The following is a 24960-nucleotide window of genomic DNA, read 5'->3' as shown; positions in this document are numbered from 1 at the left end:
GTGCAAGGACCAGGGCTTGAGGGAGAAAAGGGTCCTCGATTTCCAGATTTCCAAAGCTTGGCTCTAAGTAGGAGAAGCTGTAGTTTCCCAGACTGAGATCCTAGGGTTCAGGATAAACCAAGGTGCGGCAAACAAGGGCCTGTCTCCTGTTTTTGTAAATATTTCTCAGAACACAGCCGTTCCTGTTCACTTACACATTGCAGGGACTGCCGTCCTGCCACAATGGCAGAGCTGAGTAGTTGCCACAGAGAGGGAGTGTTCCACAAAACCAGTATTTCACATCCGGCCCTTAGAAAAAGTATGCCACCCTCTGCTACAAACCACAGAGTCAGGAACGGGGGGGGGGGGGGTGGGGGGGGAGGGGGGCGTGGGGGGGGGTTGATGAAGAGCATTTTCCCCATTTCTGAGAAGGGAGATGGATGTCTTACCGGCTGATGGGAAAGGAGGTCGTTAAGGTGACGATGAATTGGTCACTTAGCCCAGAAATAAGGGTACGCACAAAGTTACGTTCAGAAGAATAAACTTGCATTTCTGCACTTCTGAGTCATCTGTGAAACTCCTATCTGCTAGGGGTAATTGAGCAGAGTCAGAATGGGAAGGGTGGAAGGTACACGTGGTCACACTGGGCGGCGGGCCGGGGCGGGGGTTTTGGGGGGGGCGCTTTTACACTCGGGAGGCAGGGAGTGGGTCTGGCCCTCCTGAGCACGGCCTCTATTGCACCGCAGGGTCTCTAACTGTGAGGAGGTGTAGAATCAGGAACAGTAATCATTCCCAAAGTCCTCCGGAGGCCATGCCTCATGCTTATCAAGCTGTCCTCTGACACTTCAGCTCATCTGAACCCCACCGCTCCTCTGGAGGTGTGGCCCTCACTCCACCTTAGAGACGAGGCGCCTGAAGCCCTGAGAGTCCCAGTGACCTGTCTTGGGGCTTGGTGTGTGGGCTTCTCACCCCTCCTCGGGGCTCCCTCGTCATACTGCCCAAGAAAGGGGGAGACTGACCACCCCCCCCCCCAGGATGGCTGAACTGGGTCACAGGAGAGGAGAGAGGAAAGCTGTGGAGGACGGTTCTATATGTAATAAAGGGAATACACTCATTCGCTCACTCACACTTTCATTTTCTAGTTCCAGAGGACATATTCCTCCCCGACTTCTGAGAAGAAATACATTTCGGTTCTCCCTGCCCCTCAAAGCCCTTAAGTCCTTAAAAGCCGTTCTCCAGTCACACTTGTTCAGGAAAGCAGTGCAGTGGAAGGAAGGAAAGCAATAAGGCTTTACAGTCAGATAACTTTGGATTTCAGGCCCAGTCTTGTCACTTAAGAGCAAGGTGACCTGGGATAAGTCATTTAACCTTTCCGGACCTCAGGTTGCCCTTCTATAAACCAGGGGTCATAAGCTCCGCCTCCAGACGTTCCATGGGTAGCAGGTGTATATGAGGGAGGGTTGTCTGCTGAGGGACCAGGTGCCATCGGCATCGCTCTATTGCCCCAGGAAGCCTTGCTGTGCTAACAGGACTGCTGTCTGATGTGGCAATTAATGTGGCTTGATTAAGTCATACGCTTCATCAGAGGGAGGGGCAGCTTGCAGACAACAACAGATAACCGGAGAAGAGGGATCTCAGGGGTCCAGATTCTTCCATCAGCCATAGAAAGGCGTGCCCGGGCCCAGGCACGTTTGGTCTGTGTTCCCATGAAGAGACCCCTCCTTCCACGAGTTTCCCTTCCTGTAGAGTAATCTTAGGAAAGTAGCTTGCTTTCTTTTTTTTTTTTAGGGTTTATTTATTTATTTTGAGAGAGAGTGCAAGTGGGGGAGGGGCAGAGAAAGAAAGAATCGGAAGCAGGCTCTGCGCTGACAGCTCAGACTGATGCAGGGCTTGAGCCCACAAACCTCGAGATCATGACCTGAGCCAGAGTCGGACGCTTAACCGACTGAGGCACCGAGGCGCCCCAGGAAATAGCTTCATCAGTGGGCAATGCCTAGACAGCTTGGACCAGTAGTCTGGGTGCAGGGGGAGGGGGGCAGTGGAGGGGAGGAGGCAGTGCACAGAGAATACGTTTTCCTGGCCTAAGAAGCCACGGTAGGCTCCAGGCTAGCCCTTCCCTATCCTCTGGGCTGGGAGACCCTAGGAAGAAGAAGTGACTGTGATTCTGTCACTGCATTAGAACCGCACATGCCCGCATCTCGAACACTTGGGACTGGATCCCAGACTGTCTCCCCAAGGAGGAGCGGAGAGACAGGCTGTCTAATACCAAGTAAAAAAGACGCTCAGGGATGCTGGAAACATTCACAAAGCAGAGTTGGTTCTTAGCAGAACCACGGGTTTCATTTTGGGATCAAATAAACATCTCCCTCCCTGACAAGTGAGTTGAACTAGAAGTCCTTTCTTTCGACTTGTGCGATAGAGTGACGAGTCTCGTGAGATCCGGCGACTACAGGCTGGTTCGCAGAAGGATTTTTATTTGCTTCTCAGTCTTTGTACGCAGCAGAGGGTCTGTGCGGTCGGTGGGCACCGTGACGTACCTCTGACAATTCTCCAGGAGGAGGGAGCACCAGTGGCTGAGTAAGGCCCGGGCCACAGTCTCTGTGCCCAGCACCCACAGTCCTGTGGTGAGTTAAGGTAAACGACCGTATCCACTCTGGAATAAAATAACTAAACAGCGAGATCCAAGCCTTGTTCTGAAAGGAACGATTTATTTAAAAATAAACCTTTGCCTGGGAAGAGAAGCAAAGGCAACCAGCTCACATTCCCGGATGCTGACGTCTCGATAAAAGCCGGTGTCCAAGTGGAGGCTGTGAGGTACGGGATGGGCTGCCCAGGAAGGTGGTGGGTCTCCTCTCCCAGCAGCCATCAGGATAGGGTCAAAGCCTCACCGGCCTGCGATGATTAAGTATGGTTCTAACAGGCCAATGAACCAAACGCCCGGTCAGTGACCCTGCCTCCCCCCTCCACCCCCCCCCCCCCCCGTTTCTGCCATTACAAATTATGCGGCCATTAACATCCTTGTACATCAGCCTTGGGTGTGTTCACTTCTCTGGGGGTAGATTCCCAGGAGTGGAATTGCTGAGTCGAAACTTCAAATCTTTCATTGTAATAGATGTTGTCACACAGCTTTCTCAAATGTCCATAACCATTTGCAGCTCCAGCAACAATGCAGGAGACTCCCCGTGGCTCTTCATCACCGCCAACAAACCCGTTCCATCTGCAGTCGCCTGCCCCCACCCCCCCCGCCACCCCATCCGCAGTTCCGCTGCCTGTGGTTTCTGTTACCCGAGATCAACCGCCCTCTGAAGGCAGATGACACTTCTGCTGCTAGAAGGTCAGAAGGTCAGCGGTGGACTAACGCTACGTCACTGCGCGTGTGTCACTCACGCCACTTCGTCTCATCACGCCGGTATTTTATCATCTCCCATCATCACAAGAAGGGTGAGTACAGAACAATAAGGCGTTTTGAGAGACCACATTCACATAACTTCTCTGACAGCATATTGTTACACTTGCTCTATTTTATTGTTAGTCAACTGCTGTTTATTGTCGATCTCTTACTGTGCCTAATTTAGAAATCAGGCGGTATCATAGGTATGAGCATATAGGTAAAAACATGGTGTAGACAGGGTTCGACACTTTACACAGTTTCAGGCATCCGCTGGGGTTCTAAATTTTTTCCAGGCTGCTAGATATAAAGTAAGTTCAATCTGCGGTTTCTCTGGCGAGCGTGTGTATTCTTTTGGAAGTTTGTTGCTTTTGAGATCTGCCCTTTTCTGAGTTGTCCCTTCCCCCCACTTTCCCCCCTTTCTGGAGGCTTATCAGTTAGAAAGCGTTCTTTGCACATTATAAATATTTCACAGTGAGGACTTACCTTCTTCAGCTTGAGAAAATTATTTTCTGTTCATTGAAAAAAATTTCTTTCGACTCTATTTTCTGTGGTCATCTTGGAACGCTCATCGATGAGCCGGAAGTCCAGAGGGCAGGCCGTCAGGAAGAGCGAGGACACGATAGAACCACAGCACGAGCCGGGCTTCCCCCCGCCCCCCCGCCAGGGACAGAGCGGAACCTCTGCCCTTGGTGGTGTGGTGTGCAGGTTGCCTGTGGTCGCGGGGCCAAACACACACCTGGCCCGGGGGTCAGAGCAGCTGAAGGAGGGTGGGGCAGGTGCAGAGCCAGCAGATAATTTGAGCTGCACATTGGTTGCCAATTCACTCCCCCACCCACCCCAAGTCTTGGCTTAAGAATCTCTCTTGTGGCCAAAATGTACAGCAAAGGAAATTCTGGGAAATATGGTTCAGCCTAGCCTGTGGACACATTAGAAGGCCACAACTTCCTTTGAAATCTAATTTAAGGGGCTCCTGGGTGGCTCAGTCGGTTAACGGTCTGACTTTGGCTCAGGTCATGATCTCATGGTTTATGGGTTGGAGCCCTGCATCGGGCTCTGTGCTGACAGCTCAGAGGCGGCTTCGGATCCTCTGTCCCCCTCTCTCTGCACCTCCCCCGTGTGCTCTCTCTCTCTCTCAAAAATAAATAAATGTTAAAAAATCAGAAATTTAACACTCATAATCTATTTAACGCTCCTATAACACACACATAGCTATGCACCAACTTCTCTTCTAAACATTTTATGTATATTAACTCATTTCATTTTTAGAATGCCCCTATAGGTAGCTGTTATTAATGACCCTATTTTACAGAGGGCGAAACCAAGAACAGAAAGGTTAAGTAAACTGCCTAATGTCACACAGCTGGTAAATGGCAGAACTGGGCTTTAAACCCAGATAGTCTGACTCCGGGGTCTGTGTGTTCTACCATTCCACCCTGCAAAGATCGTGTTGCCCTCTGGCCAAATGGGTAATTACAAGTGAAACACTGGTGAGGTGTAGAATTTTGGGAATTGTTTCTTTGGTTGTATTTTTATTTTGGACTCTCCCAATGGAAATGCTCCGTCGAATTTTTTTGTGCTGAGGAATCTGTTCCAGTAAATAGAGGGTCAAGATTCAGACAGACTGCTCAGAGAATCTGCATTCTGCTCTCACTTGATTTCTCTGTTTTAGCATCATGAGTGCACGCCCGGCCCTCAGAAGGATGAGGTGGGCTCTCTCTGGAGGAAGTGTGGGTGCTCCCTCCGTGCTCCTCCTGTCTCTCTGCGGGCTCTGGGCTCCTGAGGGCTGAGTCCCAGAGAGTGTGTCTGCAGCCTGCGCCGTATAGACATGAGCTAAGAAAGTCTGCTTTGCCCCCAGCACCATTCCCCTGGCTCATAGGTGGAAGCCCAGGGTGCCTCCATGTCTTGGAAAAGCCTGGGGTCTTTAACAGTGAACATTAGTCCTGTCTCAGCCACCGGGAAGTCACAGAAATGTCAGGCCACCTTCCCTGTCCCCTTAACCTTGGAGTAGTTGAGCCACTAGAAAGGGTGAGGGAAGCAGGCTTATCCCCCAGCACTTGTAACCCTGCCCTCCCGCTCAGAAGCCCCTCGGCCAAGTCTTCTGCCAAGGACCTGGGTGAGTAGGGTCACGCAGCCTCCTCAGCTCCTTCCAGGAGCCGGGGCCAGCGTGCACCTGCTCAGGCACACAGCCTTCCCACCTGCACTTCTGGGTCCTGCCACCTGTGGCTGTGGTGGACAGTGCAAGATTAACAGACACTGATCCCCAAGAGTGAAACCTACGGTGGATGGAGCCCGGGAGGGGAGAACTGCAACTGCACAGCTGGATCCTTGCCTGCCCCGGGAGCCCCCGGGCACATGGAGAAGGCCAGCTGAGCCATGACCGTGGGTCCCATCCCGAGCATGCATCAGAATTCCCTGGGAGGGTTAGTATACCACACCGCGACCCCGGGGCTTCTGACTCAGTGGGCCTGAGAATACAAGTTCCCGGCCGATGCAGCTACCACTGCTGGGAAGCCCCCTCCCCCTCCCCCTGCTTGGAGGGCCACTGCTTTACTGAGCGTCGCCTTCTCCTCCGGGGCACGTCACCATTCCAGTACTGACAAATCATTGCTGTCCACCGGCCAGGGAGCAGCCTGGAGGCTGTCTTTCCTGCCCAGCCCCCTCACTGAGTTGGTCAGCATCAGCAAAACCACCTGGACGCTCGAAGCCAGACAGCCCAGGAGGCCCCGGCCCTCTGGCTGTTGATCCTGACGGTCTACACAAAGTGTTCACTGTGGCGTGAACTTGCTGACAAGCACCACCCTGTGTTTGGGGGATGAACCAAACCTTCATCATGTTAGACCCGTGGATTCCTGGCTCTGAAAGCTGACACGAAAGCTCCCCCTGCGCCCTCAGCCAACCCACCCCTCGGCCATCCTCCCCAGCCGGGCCGGAGGTCTATCAGCTGCCTCCTGTGCCGGAGCCCCCCACACCCCGCACAGTAGAGCCGTGACTAAGTGTGCCCCGCCGCTTTCCCAGCATGATCCTCCTTGGCCCTGAACAGCTGACCTAGTATTTAAAGCAGAGACACGTGCACAGTCTGGCAGAGGAGGGTGGCTCAGGCCTGCGTCCGGGGACGGCAGCACATCAGAGCATGCGTGGAAGCTCGGAGGCAGCCCCGCTTGACATGAGTCCCCTTCTCAAAGCCTCCTTGGAGGCGTAATGAGTTCTCCGTTCCTGGCTTGCAGTCAGGGTCGCGATTTTCCTATTGTTCTCTCCCCTCCCCAGCCCGTCTTCCCATCACCTTGAGCTTCAGGTGATGAGTGAGGTATTTGCATATAGGAAGAGCTCCCCACGACCCCGACCCCGTTGGTGTTTAAACCCAACCTTCCGGCCCAGGGGTCTTAACCTGAGCCCCGAACCCAAGTGTGAATTAAAGGGTGGGTAGGTCATCAGGTGCTGAGGTATCTATCTATAAAGTGCCCCAGACAGCATGAGAATAAATCAGAAAGATGGTATCTTCTAATTAAGGTTTTCACAGGCAATACTTGGCTAGTGGAAACACTTGAATTGCCCTTGCTGTCAGCCTCAAACAAACAAAGAGAACGTCCCTCACCCGAGGTCTTTCTGTTGAGCATTTTTGCATGGTGCTCAGCCAGCGGGCAGCTGCTCGCTGTTCACAGTCAATAGAATTTTCCATGGGGTTGTACTGACTACCAGAAATTAGTCCTTTATTTAACTAACTTTTAAAGAGGTTCCAGAAGTATAGAAAACTGCATGGATGTGATAACTTCTAATCTCAAACAAAGAGGAACATGAGTTTTATGAATATAAAGTTTGTTTTTCTCTGCTGCCAGCAATAACTACTCAACAAGTATTTGTTAAAAAATTAATTTGAAAGGGATGCGAAATTATCGCTTGCAACACATCTCAGTCTGACCCCGTGCAAATGCTTGAAAGTGTTGTGTTCACGTATAGTTTTCTGGGTGAGTATTCATAGCTTTTGTTGCATTTTCAAAAGAGCTTTGAACGACCCCAGCAACTGGAACAGAGGAGGACCCACCCACTGGCTAAGAGGAAGCTCCCAACGCCTCACCTCTCTTCCCCACCCCCTTCCCTCTGCCCAACTCTCTTCATTCTTGGCTTTTCCTTGTCATCTGATGTGTGACGAGCCTGGAACCATGTGTTTCACTAATCACCATCATCCTCTGGATTAAAATAAGCTGGAAGGGTTTTAGGATCCAAGTAAAATAATAAATATAAACAGGCTCTACAAAATTATACAGAAGCGAGGAGTTAAAGAAAAGTTAGGAGTTGACAGTATTGTGAATGTAGTGAATGGCAGATACCCGATCCCTTGACCACTCTGTCCGCAGGCTGTTTACTTACTGTTGTAAGTGCTGAAGTGCGAGGATGATATTAGTTAATGTGTGTTGGTAAATTTCCTATGTCAGTTACTCCCTGTACCAACTCCCCCCTGTTGAGCTAAGTAGCTTTATCCCCACTTTACAGACAGGAAACTTAGGCCTGGAGAGTTTATGTAATGTGTCCAAGTTACGCAGAGACAGGTTTGAACTGGAGGCGTTCTCACTTTGGTCCCCAACTTTTAACCACTATTGAGCGACTGCTGCCAGCGACAGATAAGAATTGACTTCTGGAATCTTCACAACAAATCTATGAAATGAATAAATACACTGTCATTATGCATATTTTATGAAAGTCACAACCGAGCTGGAGATTGCCAGTGTCTCTTGCCACAAGGCCACAGAACTGGTAAATATGGAGGCTCAGGTTTACGCCAGACAGTCCTACCGTAGGGTTCACACACTTAACCTTCGCACTGAAACGATTGGTTTAAGGACCCGCATTAAGTCAGCCTCCAAACAACCAGGGGAGGGCCATTCATTAAAGGTGATTTCTGTCCTTAGAGGCTTTGGGTGATTTTTTTTTTTAAGATTCAAAAACTCATCAGTGGTGAGTAATTTCACCAGCCTTCTCACACCCTCTGTGACCGCGCATTGGTTGCAACAGACATTCACTGTATACCTATTGCAGAAAGTACTGGATGTGAGGCTGGGTGGGGGGGGGGGTGGCTGCAAAAACGAACAGGAGTGGTCTGTGCCCTCTGGGAGTGCCTGTCGAGGCTGGCAGACAGACACATACAGGAAAGCACCACAGAAAACAGACTGATGAGATGCCCTGACGACAGGGCAGGGGACATTGGGGACAATACTGTGGCATTTGCTGGCCGTGGGGTTCCCTGGTGGGTCAGGCGTTGGGGGGCAGGTGTGGCCGACATGAGGGTTTTAAGCGGTGCTACAGCCTGGGGAGAGATGCAGGGCTGAGATATTACTCGGCCCACTAGCTCCTCTGCTGGTTCCAAACTGTAAGAAAGAGGATGAGTTAATCTGTGAATCCAGCCAGCTGGTCACATACCACAGGCAGCTCTTTGCTTTCCCTGCCCACGCGTTCACTGCCCAATGCATGGGCAAATTTCAGAATCTTGGGGATCTGTGTGGTCATACAGGCACAGACCCCTCTCTCAACAGCTCCGGCCCTGTCTTGGGGGCATAGAGCCTTTGGGATCCCCCCCCCCCCCCCGCCCATTTCCCAACTGATAATCAACTGTAGCTGACGACCCAGCATTACATAAGAGGATTATGAAACTCTAACTGGGGGGTAGGTGATGTGCGTATATAAATAGACACAAACCTCATTATTGTGCTACTTTAAGACTTAGAGACATCTAGTGGCCGAAAATTATATCTGCAGGGCTAGCCTCTGCAAGGGACTTCTAAAAAGTCCTAATTTGTGAATTTTTTGTACATACCCAAATTGGAAGACCTTGCATTAAACTCCTTTGAAAGAAAAGGAAGGTACAGTATTCTTTCATAAAAAGTACTCTACCGCCTTTATAAAACGTACCGCCTGCTTTAAGCCTGTTCTTCCCAAAGTTTTAAATGTACATGATTGTGTACAGTTTGTGAAAGAGAAAATGAGGATATAATGACGCTAGCATCCTCTAGATCCTCACCTGTCACAAAGCTCAACTTCTTTGATGTGATGAGGTTTTGTACCAATGTCCTAATTATTACCAATTAGCCTTCCAGTTGAACCTACATAGCATGAGCAACTATTAAACCAAATATTTAGGAGAATATATCATGAGAAAGCTTCCCCACGATGGAGACTAGAAGTTTCTCTGGCTGGAGGGGAAATAACGCTGCAAGGGAAACACTTTAAGGGTGGGCATTGCTGGGTCTCAGAGAGACCACAGCCTGAGACCTGGGGACACACTGTAGAGTGTCAGAGTGAACGCAGCAATGGGACTTGTGTCATGCTCCCCTGGCTGGCAGAGCACGGAGGGAGTGGCAGGACTAGAGAAAAAGTGTCAGTAACACAGGACCTGATGGATGGGGCTTGGGCAGCCTCCCAGAGTTTCCTACACCCCAGAATAATTCAAAATCAACATAGAAGTATGTGGATAGCATGGAAGTAGGAGGGCTCACCAAAACTCTTGAATTGCTCACTGAGAATAGCGTGGGGCATGGGGTGTCCCGTCAGTTGCCTGTGTGGCCACGTGACATGTCACCCACCAGTGCCTCCACACCAGGGAAGCTCCCCATTCCTTAGATATGAAACTGGGGGGAGTAGATGGAAGAGCAAGCCCCAAACTGGGTGACCCTACATTTTGCCACCCCAGTAGAATGGAGACGCAAAATAGAAATTAAACTGAGCTACAGGAAACGATGAAAATATTTTTTTTTTATATCTGTATTTGTGGACTGAGCTGTATGTTACGTATTGACTGCATATTTGTAGAACAAAATAGGGCTTTTAGATATGACTATAGGATATTTGGAAGAAAACTATTACACACACACACACACACACACACACACACACACGTCAGGATCCCAGCTGGAAGGAGCACACTCAAATTGAGTAACTTACAAAGTTATGGGTAGAATTCCCAGAAACCAATGGATCATGCGGTACCCTGGGGTTAACCAAAGCAGGAAACTTTACCACCACCACACTTGAAGGGAGTAGAGGGGGAGACGTGGAGGGGACGGCTGCATGGACAGGGCATCCAAACAGGAGCTGGCATTAATACGGGGCATTGATACGGGGAAAGAGTTTGGGGCATATACCTTGATCTCACACTCCCACTCCCTAATCTCTGCCAGTGCACTTCCATTGGAAAACCCGGGTGGAAGCCAAGTGCAAGGAGATCATCAATAGCATCCACGTCGGTCAGCCTCCCCAGGCACAGAGTAGAAAGGAAAAAGGGATAAAGTGGAGTTAGTGGGGCAAATAGGAGATACCCAACATTAATGGCTTTGTTCAAACCTCATCACATAAAATATCTATGTCTCACCCCACCCCCTCCCTCCCCACTTTCTCTCCCTCCCCTCTTCTCTCTCTCTCTCTGTCATACACACATTTCTAGCCATTCATTCATTTGTTGCTCATTGTGTTTCAGTGTATAACCAGATTTTTTTTCTGATTACAAAAGTAATATGTATTCATTTTTAAAAATACATAAAGGTATAAAGAAGAAAAACTCATCCTAATTGCGTCACACAGATATTGGCCTCTGTTAATGCTTTCATCTAATATCTCTTTATACATCTTTTCTTTTCTTCTTTTTTTTTTATGGTCACTGGGTTTTTATATTATTTTCTATGTTTTAAAAAAATGTATTGAAAATTTTTTAAAATTCCAGTATAATTAATGCATAGTGTTGCACTAGGTTCAGGTATTTAATGCAGTGATTAAGCAATTATATATGTTATTCACTCCTCATCACAATATCTCTATAGGTAAGAGGCTATTTGTTTTATTTCTTTTTTCTTTGTTCATTTCTTTTGTTTCTTAAATTGCACATAAGTGAAATCCTACGGTATTTGTCTTTCTCTGGCTGACTTATTTCACGTAGCATTATAACTCTCTAGATCCGTCCATGTCGTTGCAGATGGCAAGATTTCATTATTTTCCATGGCTGGGTATTATTCCATTGCGTGTGTGTATATATACCACATCTTCTTTATCTGTCCCTCGATAAATGGACACTTGGGTTGCTTCCGTTATTTGGCTGTTGTAGATCATGTAAGCATAAGGGTGCATATGTCTTTTCAAATTAGTTCTTTTATATTGTTTGGGTAGATACCCAGTAGTGGAATTACTGGATCATATGGTAATTCTATTTTTAACTTTTTAAAAAATATTTATTTTGAGAGAGAGAGACAAAATGTGAGCAGGGGAGGGTAAGAGAGAGAGACACACACACAGAATCTGAAGCAGGCTCCAGGCTCTGAGCCATCAGCACAGAGCCCGATGCGGGGCTCGACCTCGAGAACCGTGAGATCATGACCTGAACTGAAGTCGGACGCTTAACCGACTGAGCCACCCAGGTGCCCCTTGGCTTTTAACTTTCTAAGGAACATTTATACTGTCTTCCACAGTGGCTATACCAGTTTGCATTCCCACCAACAGTGCATGAGAGTTCCTTTAGGTCTACATCCTCACTGGCACTTGTTTCTTGTGGTTTTGATTTTAGCCATTCTGACAGCTGGGAGGTGATATCTCATTGTGGTTTTGATTTGTATTTTCCTGACGATGAGTGATGCTGAGCATCTTCTTATGTCCTTTATACGTCTTTCCTATACATGTCTGTGTAAATAAGAGATGAATCTTACCATGCAGAGATATTTATAGATTATTTTCCCACTCAATAATTTGCATAACTCTTTACATTTCAATATGGATATATGTCATCATTTTATTTATTTATTTTATTTCTTTATATGTCATCATTTTACATAGGTACATAGTTTTATATACTATTTATAAATAAACTATAATAAGTTAGCCACTTTTTGGAGGGGCATGGAGGTTGTTTCTAATTTTTTTTTGCGATTATAAGCAATGCTGTGATAAACATGCTTGTGTGTTGGGGTCTTTGGGTTGCTTGGGTAGTTATTCCCCCAGGACAGTGGTTCTCCAAGTGTGTTCCATGGAGCCCATGGGAATGCCTGAGGGGCTCCTGCAGGGGTGAGGTAAAGGCCAAGTATCAGGGCCGCAGCCCCTAATCCTGCTTCAGCAGTCACAGGCTTACTTCTCTTTGCTCTTTTTGGTGTGAAGAAAGAGATCCACCACTCAATGCAGCTGGAAACCCAGTGCTTTAGGATATAGTCAAAGAAAAAGAAAATTGTTAGGCCAGGGTATGCATGTTAAAGATCTGATACATACTGCCAAATGACTTCTCCCCTAAAAGGGCATCCTAACACGTTCCCACAAAAGCATGTGTGCCTGTATTCCCCTACAGCAACACTTCTCAGTTATAAGGCTCTAAAGGCAAAAATATCACTCTTTTAATTCGTATTTCTTTGATGAGTAGCTGTATTAGTTTTCTACTGCTGCTGTAACAAATTACCACTTGTTGGCTTAAAAGAACACAGATTTATTATCTTACACGTCTGGAACTCAGAAATCCAACATGGGTCTGGTCAACATGCTGCAGGGCTGTGTTCCTTTCTGGGAGCTCCGGTAGAGAATCTACTTCCTTGTCTTATCCAGCTTCTAGAAGCCACCTGCATCATTGGCTTGTGGGCCCCTCCTCCATCTTCAAAGCCATCACTTTTGTTGATGGACAATTTATCGTTCTTTCACAAATTATCTCTGTGTCCTTTACTCATTTTGCTGAAACAATATTTGTATTTTTCTATCTGATTGGTAAAATAAATTTTAGAGTATAACCATGTTGCCTATTACATATGTTGCAATTTTTTCCCCCACATTTCTGGGTTTTTTTAATTAAAATTTTTAATGCTTGTTTATTTTGCGAGAGAGAGAGAGCGCACGAACAAGGGAGGGGCAGAGAAAGAGGGAGAGAGAGAGAATCCCAAGCAGGGCTTGATGCAGGGCTCGAACTCCCAAACCATGAGATCATGACCTGAGCTGAAATCAAGAGCTGAATGCTTAACTGACTGAGCCGTCCAGACGCCCCCCCCATGTTTCTGGTTTTTAAACTTTCCTTAGGCTGTGTTATTGGTTTTCTCAGGCTGCCATAACGTAAGACCATAGACTGGGTGCCTTAAGAAGCAGAAATTTATTTTCTGAGAGTTTTGGAGGTTAGAAGTCCAAGATCAGGGTGCCAGCACGGTCAATTTCCCGTGACAGCTTTCTTCCTGGCTTGCAAACAGCCACCTCCTTGCTGTGTCCTCACATGACAGGGAGGAAGCAAGCTCTCTGGTGTCTCTTCTTATGGGCACTAATTCTATCATGAGGACTCACCTTCATGACCTCATTCAACCCTGACTACCTCCCCAAAGCCCCATCTCCAGATGCCATCACACTGAGAGTTAGGGCTTCGACATATGACTTTTGTGGGGGTGCAAACATTTGGTCCCTAGCAGGAAGATTTTGGACTTTCATGCGGTCACATCTATCCATCATATTCCTGAGGCTTTTTGGCTTTAGGGGCATGTTTAGCTTAGGAAGGCCTCTCCCGCCAGGGATCCATAAACATGTTATATACGCTTGCTTCTTAAACTTTTAGAGATTTGCCTTATTTTACATGCAAATTTTGATCATTCTGGAATCTACTTTGGGGTAAGGTCTGACTCTGTTTTTTGCCCACTTAAAGTCCTTCGGTTAACATTTTATCCTTTGAATCCAGTTTCAAAATAGTCTCTAAGCACATAAGCCTTTAACCAGAGACTGGAGTTCTGGATTTGCCATTATGCGAAGATTGGCCTGTTGAAATTTGTTTCTCCTCCCCTTTCTGTGCTAGTTGAAGAAAAACTATTTTTTGTCTCTCTGGAAAATCGATTCATTAGGTAAAAGAGCAAAAACTAAAGCCAACTTTTTTTTAAGGAAACAATGAGTTTCCTTAATATTTCAAGCTTGAACAGCATTCTGTGTATAGTCATTTACGATCAGCTCATCTGAACATATACTTAATGGCTTTCACATTCTTTTGAATCCTAAAGTTATTTGATCTTCGAAACCCATGGCAAAAACCTATCTGTGGAAGAAACCTATCTAGATATTTGGACTTTAAAACACTTGGACTTCATCTGATAGGGCCACTCAGTGTCCTGCACAAGGCTGGCACGAAATGTCTGTGCCTGGGAGTGAAGGTTTGGGGCAAAGCTTCATACAGCAGAAGAGTGAGTTCTAAATGTTGTAAAACAGACTCAACGATTAATAGCTACATGCAATACTGGTATATCACACATTAATAATTATCGTTATAAAACAGTAACACTGTAATAATATAACAAGTACAAGTGTAAAATAATCTTAATGATTAAATTATTCAACAGGATTAAAAGTTCCATTGAATCCAAAGTCTTTCGTATGCCCTACCCTGTGCCTTTGCCCTGGGTTTCAAGGGACTAAAAAGTGTGCATGGCCACAAAACAAATATTTGTGATGAAAGCAGTTTGAGAGACAATACAAATTGGTGACTTAGTACGTAAATTTATAGGTTGTGTATATGTTGTGATGCCAACATGATACATTTTAATTAACGCTATAAAAGCAATTATTAGTATTTCACGGTCAGACCTTGAAAAGGAGCAGTTTCCGAGCCACAAGTGTGTTGAATTTGGAAGATTGGTTTTTAAATCAGTTGTTCCAAAGTCAGGAATCATGTCACTATAAAAATAAGATTCTAAGTAAAGGTGAGAGCCAGGCTAACTAGAGGCGTTTTTTGTTTGGCTAAAATTATATGCGGTTTCCATGAGAGGGAGTTGAAATTGTATACATTTGTTACGAGAAATACTTTCTGGATATGACACTGGCACTTACAAGAGAAAAGCAATACTACTAAATAAGACCTGGTTGATTTATCTAGAATGATAGTTCTTAAGGAAGCTGAACGGTTAGTACGAAGAACAGGCCTGTTTTGGAAATTTCAGAAAGGTTTGGGGACCTTTTCAAGAAGCTAGAGGTGGATGGTGTGGGCCTGAATGATGTCACATTCGTTCCCCTCCTTGTCTTTAAGACAACGTGTTGCCTCACGGTTCAGGCCATATTTATAGTTGTGTTTTAATTGATAAATGGGATGCCAAGAGGCCAGGACGGCAGGGAGTTAACGACGAAGAGGCACGGCATTTGTGAGATGACCTTTGGCAGAGAAGACTCCATGAACTGGCCCCAAGGCCACTATGGGGAATCCTGCTGAAGAGGCCTAAACGTCCTCAAATCATAACAGTGCTCTCTGCTGCCATGTGTCCCTTCCCTAACTGTGATCCTGGCGCCAAAGGTTGCCAGAATTAGGACTGAGACTCCTGATGCCCTGTGGGAGGGGAGATTTAAATCACTAGGGAGAGAGTTTTGGGGACTGATGATAATTAAGGACGCAAAAACAACAAAGTCAATTATTATTTAAAAAAAAAATTTTTTTTTAACGTTTATTTATTTTTGAGACAGAGAGAGACAGAGCATGAACAGGGGAGGAGCAGAGAGAGAGGGAGACACAGAATCCAAAGCAGGCTCCAGGCTCTGAGCCATCAGCCCAGAGCCTGACGCGGGGCTCGAACTCATGGACCGTGAGATCGTGACCTGAGCTGAAGTCAGACGCTTAACCGACTGAGCCACCCAGGCGCCCCAACAAAGTCAATTATTAATTCAAGAGGAACCCATAAGTCAAGTGGGGAAGGGGATTGCCGTATATGCTGCATGGCTCAGCTGTCAGTAAGACGTTCCCAATCATAAAAGATGAACACTTTTCCTTCTTCTTGCTCCCACTGTTTGGTTCCCAGCAGCAGGTGGGTTGGGGGAGACGTCCAGGGTGGCGTTCGCCCCCATTAAGTTTCAGCAGCACCTCACGGAAAGCCTCCCATTAGGTTTCCACTGCACTCTGGTGAGCGGATTCCCAGCGAATCGTCCCAGCAGCACAGTGGTTGGCTTCTCAGGCTTGGCCTGCCAGCCCCGCCTCAGGGAGGGGTGTTCCTTCCTCCAGTAGCCTTGCTCATCTCTAGGGCTTTCTTTACAGTTCTCTTTCTCCTCTAAGATAACCTTATGTTGTGTTAATAGTTCCTATATTATACTTCCTTATATTATATTCTTATATTACGCTTTCCCTCTACAAATGGCGGCATGGTTTCCATCTCCTGGACCTTGATGAATTCAGCATGGAATACTTATCTAACCAAAATTGATGCAATTATTTGGGGAGGAGGGGAAATTGCAAAGTGTGTGTGTGTGTGTGTGTGTGTGCGCGCGCGCGAGAGCACGTGCACGCGCATGTGCGAGAGAGAGAGAGAGAGAGAGAGAGAGAGAGAGAGAGAAACAGAGAAAAGAACTGAACCCTTATCTTCCATAGTAGGAAGTGGGTAAATAAGATCTAAAACTGATCAGGAAATGGAGTGAGAGATCACTGTTTTTTATGATAAGTCTTGTATTGGACTCTTTATGATCGTAGATAACTCTGATAGGAATGAAAACTGATAAAAAGAAAATCACTGGGGCTGACACAAATAAAAAGGGAAGGAAGGAAAGGGCATTATGAAGTTTGTAGAATATCAAAAGACGTGTCATTGGGGTAATTTATTATTTTAGTGAAACTCAGAATATGTGATCAAACGAATTGGCTGGCCTAATTAATTAATACATATACTTTTATTTTTAAGCAATCCCTACACCCAACTTGGGGCTTGAACTCACAAACCTGAGATCAAGAATCGCACACTCTGATTGCGCCAGCCGGGCGCCCCCGGCCAAACTAATTTAATGTGATGGGAAAACAGGCTCATTTTCTCCTACATTGCTTTTTCCCTGGAAAGAAAAGCATAGAGATTGAGGAAATGCATGCCTCTGGGTACATGGCGCTCCAGGATGGCGTGTAGAAGAGCCCACGGAGGTCTGTCTCTATTATGGGAAGGGGTGGGGACTCCAAATAATTGACTAGGATTATTTTCATCTTCAAAGGAAAACCTTATCTGCTGCCCTCTGAGGCTCTCTCCACAGCCTCCCTAGGGATCGCCCCTCATAGTCAGAGAAACAGCAGCTTAAATGGATTTCCACTGTTAATGAGCTGGCATGCACGGAAACACCTCTTTTTCCCCCCTATTGGCACGAATGCACATGATCATCTGAAATACAGCGTGGTGTTCATGAATTAGCAAACCACGGAAAGCCGTGAATATTTGTAGTTTAGAGAACAAGTCTGGGTAGCTAAACAGAAATGCCAGTATCTCCTGGGCCGGGTTGGAAGGCTGGACGGATCTTGCTCAGAATCTTGAATCGGAGCGGAGGGGAGGTCGGCAGGACAGCAGTTGGGTGGCAATTTTGGTGCTACCGACAGAGCCAGAGGGTTGCTAGTGTTGAAAGGGAATGTAGTGACTCTCTCAGGAGACTAATGACAAATAAATACAAAATAGGTAATAGATAGCTAGGAAAACGTACGGCGGCCATCGCTCTAACACATTTACGAAAAGGAACGCGCGAGTCTAACACTCTTCCTTGTCCCTTGGTTTCCGTCTCTCTGACATGGGAATGTAAACACCAGTGTTTCCGTGAGAATTAGGGAAATTTGTGGGCAATAGCACTAGCACAATGTCTGGTTTGCAGCAGGCATTAAATAACTGGTCGTTACTGGTGTGCCTGGGTGGCTCAGTCCATTGAGCGTGTGACTCTTGGTTTCAGCTCAGGTCATGATCTCACAGTACGTGGGTTCAAGGCCTGTGTCAGACTCTGTGCTGGCAGCTCAGAGCCTGTTTGGGATTCTCTCTCTCTCTCTCTCTCTCTCTCTCTCTCTGTCTGCCCCTCCCCTGCTTGTGTGCACTCTCCCTCTCTCAAAAATAAATAAACATTAAAAAAAAAACTGGTCATACTGATACATTCATTATTTTTAATAATGTTATTACTGTTTTTGTTATTATCATTAATATTTGAAGGCAGAGATGGCACCCTAAAGGTTTTTAGGAGCCAGCCCAGGAAGGTAAATGAGGCAGTTGGGCTTTATGGGGACTGTGGCAAAATGGAGTGTGCACATCCTTCCCAGCAGAGCAGCCCCTAGGCAGTTCCAGCAAGTTCCTGTGACAGAAAAATGCCAGACCCCTCCTCCTCCTCCTCCTCCTCCTCCTCCTCCTCATTCTTATCCTTCCTTCAGGAAAAGCTGGAAATCAAGATTTCCGTGTGAAATCCTCCAATTTTAAATACTGAGGATTAAACCAATCCTGTCTGTGGAGAGGATTGGGCCCACAAGCCTTGCACACAACACTTTAGAGAGATAAGTGTCCCCCAGCTAGGAGATCCTACTCCCTCTTTGGGATCCTCAGGCCGTCAGTGTTCCTTAGCGTTTCCCCCAGTGTCCTGCCTGTCACATCACACACTGCTTCCTCTGGTAAGCTGGCAACCTGGGTTCTGTCAGTGATCCTGAAGGCTGGAGTGAAGCAAGTTCTTGCCAAGGGTCCTCCCTGGCCCTGTTGGTCCCAGGATCATCCAAGAGACCTTAATTGAAGCCCTAACCTCCCCGTTTTGGGCCTTTCCCCCCCTCCCAGGACCCTCCAAGAGCATGGCTAAGACAGTTATTCACACTAAAGTGTTAATGACTTAACAGCTCCCACCTTACAATGGGTGTCTACATTTTCAAAGAGAACACTCATAAAGGAAATAGAGTTAGTTACTAATACCAGGATGTCAGGGCTCTTGGCACCTTGGCTTTTCAGATCACCCCAGGGGAGCAAAATGAAACTCTGTCTTTGGGGGAGGCTAGCCAGGTGCCAGCTTCTTTGGGGGCCTGGTTTAAAAGTCTCCAGGGACCCAGAAGGAGAAGATACTTGGACGTCTTCCCTGCCGTTGAGTAGCCAGTTGACTTTTGTTTAACATCCGTTGTCAAGTCAGGGATAGTTCAGCGTCTGCTAGATATTGGTGAAACAACTCACCGAATCACTGCCAGGTGGTCTGGAATGATCAAGTATTACTTTTGGGTAAAAAAGAATTAGCAAGCTGTTTGCTGTAAGCTCAGGTCATTGGTTTTCTCCATTCGGCCAAGGGATTTTTCTCTGGCTTCTAAAAGCAGGCCTTGCAATTCAAGCGTGTGGTCACCAGGTGGTGGAAGTGTGCCATGACCGTGGAGTCTAAGTGGTGTTGGGGGGGGGGTGGAGCTGAGCTCACCTTCAAACTAGGGACGGCTCTGCCTGCCTTTCCTTTCAGCCGTTTCCAACCTGGAGTTCGTCAAAAGGTGTCCGCCCTTCTGGCACTTTCTGGCTCTAAAGGTCTACGTTGTAACCCAAAGCATTCTGGCCGAAAACCGTCACCTTCGGTCCATCCCTGAGACAGTGAAGAGTTCCTGCCCTTGGTAAAAGTGTCACAACCTCAGGACCCGCCTCTGCGGTCAGTTCATCTTTGTCTTCAGTCACTTTATATTTTCCTCGCCTCCTCTTTTTGCAGGGGAGCCCTTACCCTCTCATTACATTCCAAGGAAGGAGGGCGGCCTCTGCTCGCAGTCGGCCTGAAGGCTTTCCTCATTTGTACAGGCAGGGGGACGACCTGGAGCCACCTGTCCAGGCGGGAGGCCATGAGCCTCCCTCCTCCAGTGCCGATGGAGGCAGGACAGGCCGAACGTTTCCACCTTGCTTCCACCACCGTGTCTGATGAGTTGACCAGGACCTCCTTTTGGAAACGTTCCTCCCTGGGAACGACTCTCCGTGGGCTCTCCACGTCCTTCACTGCTTTGCCTTCTCCTCCAAGTACAAGACGGTCTCATCATTCATGGTAGCTGTGTTCCATAAAGCTGCCGGGAATACAGAACTGTAGCACCTGGGGAAGTTCAAGTGTAGGTCTCTGCCAGCCCTTGGTCATAGCAGTTTCATCAACTGGCCAATAAATAACTTTGTTTTATGTGTTATTTCTGTTCAGAGGCCCCTTATTTAAGATACTGATTTACATGTGACCTGTTATTTTACACTGATTTATATTATATGTAATATACTGATTAACACTGAACTCAGGGCCAACAGCACTGTAACTCGTGCCTGAACGAAGCTCGTCTAAAACAAGTATTTTCTCCAGAAGGCACATCGCCATCTTCTTGTGCTTGGGATCACTAGACAGCCCTTCGGCGCCACCCTTGAGGGCTATTTAAGCAGCACGATCACAAACAAAAAGCACAAAAGGGTGAAAAAAGTGGCACTAAGTAGACTCAGAAAGGACGCGTGTGGACGGGATGAGAACAGAAAACAAGAAAGCACGGATTTGCCTGGTGTGACCTCCGCTGGGAACATGTGCATCAGGGGACTCAAATTTTCTCTTACCGGCACCGTGTTTGGGAATGACCCCAAAGTGTCACACGTATTGATTCTGGGGTCACCAATAGCAGATAGGCAAATCTGCAGATACAGAATTGGTAAATACTAAGGACCAACTGCACAAACGTGCCCAACGCTCAGATGCTGGCCCTAGGTGCTTTTCTCTTTCTCTCTTCTCCTGGCCAGAACTCGGACATCAGCAATTTGTATCTCTGGGCAGAGACCTTCAAAACATGCCTCTAAAGCCCTGACCTCTCTCTAGACCAGCAGTTCTCAAAGTAGGATTCCGGGATCCTTGAGGAGGGAGGAGACCCTTCCTTTTTTGCAGCTAAACACCTGCACGAATCCGGATTCCCTTCATATACTTGAGCCAAAACAGTTTGTCACAACAATTGAATGTAGAAACAGATCTGAGAGGCCAGCCGTCTTCTTGTAAGCTGGACACTAAAGAGATTTGCAAAAATACGAAGCAATTGCTACGATTATCCTTTTTTTTTTTCTTTTGGGTTAGGTAAATATGGTAATGTTATTTATGTTAAGGTGGCATGGGTTTGTCATTGTTACTTTTAAACAAATCACTAAATATTTTACATGTCCCAGTTCTCACTTGTAATACAATGAACCCTGATAGATAAAACCCACTGACTCAAAAGTTCTTCAGGCCCTCAATCATTTTTAGGCGTGTGAAAGAGTCCTGAGACCGAACGTTTGAGAAACGCTCCTGTGGACTCATAATCCCTTTTTCCATGGTGTTCCCGATATTTCTACGCGGACGTGCCGTCAGCACCTTAACTCGGCTGGACTGAGAGCGTAGTTGTCCGTGCTACTGACCCTGACATCTCAGTTTCCACCGTCCTCATTTTCTCAGCCATCTCGCTCAAAATCCCGGTCTCTTCTACCTTCTCCCCTCTGTGCGTCTCCTACAGCTTTCACTCAGGAATGTCTGCAGAACCCATGTCTTCCTGTCCATCCCCACCAGCAACGGAGTCCTTTACCTACAGGATCAAGTGCAGACTGTTATATCTGAATCGCGGTGAACCCTTGCAGCAAGGTCCTTGCTATTCCTCTGACCAGACTTCGTTCTTCCCTTGAGGACAGCATGATGGCAAAGGAGGGTGGCGAGGAGGTGGGGGCGGGCTGCTTCGTTGCACGGGCCAAAGAGTTCTGCATCTGTTTCCGTCCCGCGAGGACAGACCTTTGCAGGTGTAGCAAGCAGGGCTCTTTTCTGCCCACAAACTTCACGCAACTACGGGATTCAGCCTCTCCTCTTCCTTCTCCCTGCGATTGGTTCTACCCCTCGGGGCCCGTGCAGTAGCGTGACGTTGGTGGCGAAGGGCAAAGTCTTGTTGGTTTGATGTGTCCGCGGCTGGTCTCTGTTGTGATGTGTGGGGTGGGGATGGGGGATGGGGCCCCCCCCCCCCCCACTGCGGTCTCTAGTCCCAGCTCTCTGGGAGGCCTTTGCTCCCAGAAAGGCCCCCGGCGCTGGCCAAATGCACATCGAGTGCTCCTCCCCTAGAAGTGAGTTCCTGATGATTTTCCTACTAATAATAACAATAGCTCATGTTTCTGGCGCTCTTACTATGAACTAGTCTCTGTACTGGTTCTATCTCATTTAATCATCACTGGAGATCCAGGAGATAAGTACTCACGTTATCTCCCCGTGACAGACAAGGCTCTGAAAACCTAAGTAATTTCCCTAAATTAACAGTGAAGTAGCAGAGCTGAATTTGATGCACAGATCTATTTGAGTGCAGCGTTCACACTCTTAGCCCCTCGCCGGGAAACGCTTCCTCCTCTGGAAGGCCCTGGAATGTTCTTTGTCTCCACTTTGCTTAGATGATTCTTGTGTCCCCGTGCTGGTCAGGGGTTAAAGTTAAATCGTGTGCGTGCTCTGCTGTACTGCAGCCAACTGTTTATTCCCTCAGGCAGGAGAGAGAGGAACCAGACCCAGGCCTGGCCCTCCAGAAGCTACACGAAGCTACACTGAACATTTTGCTCTGAAAGCTTCAGGACTGCCAGGGTGGATGCTGTGGAACTATTGAAAGCAAAAAGTACCACCATTATTGCTGAAGGCCATGAAGTCTATCAGGCCTAGCTAAGAGCCAAGCAGAAGCGTTGTGCAGACGCTGATCTGAGGCCTCTGAGGAGTCCCTGAGCCTTTCCCAGAGAGGGGACCTCAGTCGTCCAAAAGTACAGAGGCAGAAATAGATCCTGGAAGAGGGAAAGAGGCAAGAGGGAGGGAAAGGCGGGCAGTGCGGGTCCCAGACAAGATGCCTGTCTCTCACTGTTTTGTGTCAACTTCACCCGAAGGTCACCTGTTGTCAGAGGGAGCCCAGGTGGAAAGCAAAGTGGGAAGGACTGTGGTAGGCTCATTTCATTCTGGTTTGGCTGGTTTTTCTTTAAGTCAATAAACGGAGCTAGAGTTCCGACTGATCTCCAAATGGCAGCGAAATGTCGCCCGTCATCCCCGGGTGAGAGCCGGTTTTAATGTAAACGATATAGTTCCACGTCTCCCCAAGAAAATGGTGCTCAAGAGAAGCAAAGGAGGGTGGTCAGGTGTCTGGAAAGGAGCCGGTGCAAGTAGACTTAAGAGACCAGCACCCTGGTGGCCAAGGCTAAAGATCCACACCGATCTATGTGGCAGCAGCCGAATCTTGGATGACACACAGCAATGAAGAAACAGAGGAAGCTCTCAAATAATTGCAAACCCTTGTATCACTTGTGGCTCTTAGGTTGCCAACAACAGAGATAAGCTCTGGATAACTGAAGACAAAAAGAAGTGTCTTGAAAGACTATCAGCAGCCCAGAGAATCACAGGGAAAAGCCCCAGCAGGGACAGGAAGTAGGGCAGCTCCAGAGATCCAGGGACTAAGAACTAATGAGCAACCCTGCCCTTTGGGCTGAACGTGTTTTGCCATTTTGGGCCCTTGTGTCACATAGCTCGAGCCCTCGTTTCTACGGGGCAAGATCCTCATTTGCTTCCTTCAGATCACGTGTGCATCTTTGGTTGGGCGTGGGGCCCCTTGAGTGACAGCCCCAACAAGCTTGTGGGCAGCGGGTGGGGGCAACGTCTCGGTGAAGGTTGATGGGAGGCACAGAGGCTGTGCAAGAGATGAACACTTGTAGATTTACTCACCTGGGCTTTCCCTGTAGGCTCTCACTGGAGTGAATTTTACAGCAGCACTGGTCGTTAGAATTAAGATGGGAAGTATTAGAAATCGAGAAAGCACTGTGAGTAAAAAGAAGTGGGAGGAAATGTCAGGAAGAGCCACCTGAAGGCAGAAGGTATGCGCGTGAAGAGAGGGGGGACGTCACTTCTCTTCCTGTTCACCGCTCTTCAGAGTTTCCGTCTATGATTTCGGAAAAATGCCCCAATTAGCTATGCCCCAGGGAAGGCACTGGCGCTAACCATAGATAAAAGATAACTACGGAAGAAATAAATTTCAAAAATTTGCGAAGTCAAACTGAGCTCAGTCTAAGAGCTGGCCTATGTTAGGTGTCTAAAGAAAAAAGAAATTTCTTCAATCATACATAGTCCCTTTATTCTTGTGCATTTAAAAACAACCCCACGACTGCATACGAGAAAATGATGTTGAAGCTTCTAATAAAGAGTTATTTAAAAAAGGTAAGATCCGGGGCGCCTGGGTGGTTCAGTCGGCTAAGGGTCCGACTTCGGCTCAAGTCATGTTCTCACAGTTCATGAGTTTGAGCCCTGCATCAGGCTCTCTGCTGTCAGCGTAGAGTCTGCTTGGGATCCTCTGTCTCCCTTTCTGCCCCTCCCCCACGCTCATGCAGGCTCTCTCTCAAAAAAAACATTAAAAAAAAAAAAATCCACATTTACTATCGCCTTACCCTCTCATCCCGAAATTCCTTAAGGACCTAGCAACAGATATAATGTTCACCGAGTTAAAAATTTTCTGTGTAACTGCTTGAACTCATCACTTAAAAAAAGAAACACAAAACTTGGGAAAACAGTACGGAACCTCAAATTCCCCGTAAGTGTTTAACAGTGTTCTGGTTACCAAAGGAAACTCTTGAAGCTTACCAACTCCTTTTATTATTCTTTCAGCAGTGAAGATAGAATCTGTCTTTAGAAAGTCACGCTTCCATCATGGTAATAAAACACTTTTTAAAAAATTATTTAACATATTCCTCTACTCAGTTGGAAAAATATAACAAAACATGAAGCAGGTTTAGAATTCAGAAAGATCTAGGCTTGTCTTGTGGGTTGTTTTTGGAGAGGAGGAATAGGGTGGGAAATTTTCTGGATTTTGTCCAGGTCAGATCCAGTTCAAACTTCAAAGGGAGAACAATATTATTATTTGAGTTCAGTTTCAATTCAAATTA

General features: G+C 47.1%; 1 long non-coding RNA gene across 1 annotated transcript; it reads left to right on the top strand.

The window, feature by feature from the left end:
* Positions 1-1021: 1021 nt before the first annotated feature.
* On the top strand, positions 1022-20211 carry LOC131494376 (uncharacterized). The gene is made up of 2 exons (XR_009253352.1): positions 1022-3420; positions 19520-20211. It is a non-coding gene; the product is annotated as an uncharacterized LOC131494376 (long non-coding RNA).
* The last annotated feature ends 4749 nt before the right edge of the window (positions 20212-24960 follow it).

This window comes from Neofelis nebulosa, chromosome 14, assembly GCF_028018385.1.
Source record: "Neofelis nebulosa isolate mNeoNeb1 chromosome 14, mNeoNeb1.pri, whole genome shotgun sequence".
NCBI classification, from domain to species: domain Eukaryota; kingdom Metazoa; phylum Chordata; class Mammalia; order Carnivora; family Felidae; genus Neofelis; species Neofelis nebulosa.
This window is presented reverse-complemented; position numbering and strand designations above follow the sequence as displayed.